The following is a 2,361-nucleotide window of genomic DNA, read 5'->3' as shown; positions in this document are numbered from 1 at the left end:
GGGGGGGGGGAAGGTTGATTGATGACAAGGCAGGGGGGTTATGGGCTCCCAGAATGTTTTTAACTGATAGACTGGTGGGTAACCAGTCAATAACATCTCGAGTGGATTATTGGGCTAGGTGTGTGGGCCCCAAGCAGAAGGGGGAACCTACTATCAAGGTGAAGGGATTATTGGAACTGGCAGGAGTGCAAAAAGATGTTTAATTTCAGGCAGTGTATGAGAGGGGGTGGTATATAGTACTGATTGTTGGCTGGTGGACCCCAGCCACCTTAGACCTCTTGGACTCATGGATGCTTTAAAGATACATGTCCAGTCCCTCAGAGAAAGGTTGCAAAGGGCCATTGAATGCAACCAGTTAAACCCTCTGACCCCTCCTGCGCATGTATTATGGCTGGAAGTGTTACACAGTTTGGTTGCTGATGGTCTTGAGATGGGACAGACTTACCTAGGTGGCGGCGTGGATGGAAATCAGAAGGTTTGGCAAGTCAGGTGAAAACTCCACCCTGAGCAGCCTCCTTGCCAGGAGTTTGAACCTCCCCGAGGCAAGCCAGGTCGATCTTATCCAGGAGGGAGTGAGCTTTGGTGGAAGGCGTTGGTGTTGGAGGCACGTGGAGCAATGTTACATGGGCAATCCACCAATCACATCTGGAAGCTGGTGGAATTGATGGAGAGCAAAACCCATGATCAAAGGGAAACACCAGCAACCACACCTCTCAGGAAGAAAAATTTAATCTTTTTGTGACATCAAGAGGGGAACTGAGGTAGTTAAAAACCCAGAAGCTGTGGTTTGGGGGTCAGGCCGCCCACTCCACGTAGTGAATTCCTACCAATGGTTCACTGACAAGGAGCCCTATATACATATCCCTGTGTGTCCTAGATGGCTAAGTTAGGAATTTTTAATTGATACAGGGGGGCCAAATTAGTGTTCTAAACAGTCAACAAGCTGGTGAGTTAGGACTTAAACCATCAAGGAAGATTATAAACATAATAGGTGTGACAGGGGTGGTAAAAAAATGTCTTGTAGTCCAAATGTAGTTTTGGTTACCTGGGGAAAAGAGGATGACAGCTGGGAGGTGGCTTTGAGACCTTATAAGGGAAATATATTGTCACTTGATGTGCTGACAGGTAAATGATGGTATTTACTGAATAAATAGCAGAGTGTGGAGTTTTGGAGGTAGAGGAACACAGGTGACTCACGTAAGAGTTTTGCATGTTACTCCTTTACTACCACAATCTAGATTAGCCTGTGTCTCTCCTTATCTGTTGCCAACTGCTGCGAAAAGGGGTATGTTAGAAGTAATTAATTATATTAAGAAAAGTGAGATAATAAATCACACACATTCCCCTTATAATTCTCCAGTTTGGCCAGTCTGTAAACCAGATAGATGGTGGCGGTTAATGATTGACTACTGGAGATTGAGTAGTAACATCCCACCTTTAGCAGCTGCTGGTCTGAGTATATCAATAGTGACAGCAATACAGGCAGCCATTCATCCATGGATGGCTTCTTTCAATGTTGAAGACATGTTATTTATGATTCCCCTAAGGGATGAGGATAAGCCCTAGTTTGCCTTTACCTGGGAACACCACAATACACTGTTAAATGACTCCCACAAGTATACAGACATTCCCCCAGTATTGCTCATAATGCTTTGGACAAACTTCTCGATGCATTGGAGGTGCTGTCGGGTGCCCATATATATCAGTATATAGACGATATTTTTGTTGGTGGAGATGCTAAAGAACAGGTAGGGCAAGTGGCTGAAACCATCTGGGATCTGTTAATTAAGAATGAATTAGATATTACGCCCTCTAAATGTCAAGATCCTGGGCAAGAAATCAAATTTTTAGGAGCCTGGTGTGTGGCTGGAGTAGTTGCAGTATCCGATAATAATGGGCTATTGAAAAGGGACAAATTCCAGGTAATAAGGCAGAATTGCAGCGGCTGGTAGGTACCTTGGGTTATTGGAGAAAGCATATACTGGGGTTCTCAGTGATTGATAAGCCATCTTCACCAGGGGCCAGCTTAAATGACTCTATGCAAATGCATGTAACATGGGGAATAAACAAGAGGAGACAGAGGTGCACACTCCTGCAGGGCTATGATCTTATTGGCATCACGGAGACATGGTGGGATGGTTCCTATGACTGGAGTGTTGGAATGGAAGGATACGGGAAGGACATGGGTCTTTAGGAAGGACAGGCAGAGGACATGAGGCAGTGTCACCCTCTATGTCAATGACCAGCTGGAGTGCATGGAGCTCCAACTTGGAATAGATGAGGAACCAACAGAGAGCTTATGGGCCAGGATTAAAGGGAGGGCAGGGACAGGTGATGTTATAATGGGGGTCTGCTGCAGGC

This window comes from Athene cunicularia, assembly GCF_003259725.1.
Source record: "Athene cunicularia isolate RWA chromosome 1 unlocalized genomic scaffold, athCun1 chr1_part1, whole genome shotgun sequence".
Classification (NCBI taxonomy): domain Eukaryota; kingdom Metazoa; phylum Chordata; class Aves; order Strigiformes; family Strigidae; genus Athene; species Athene cunicularia.
This window is presented reverse-complemented; position numbering follows the sequence as displayed.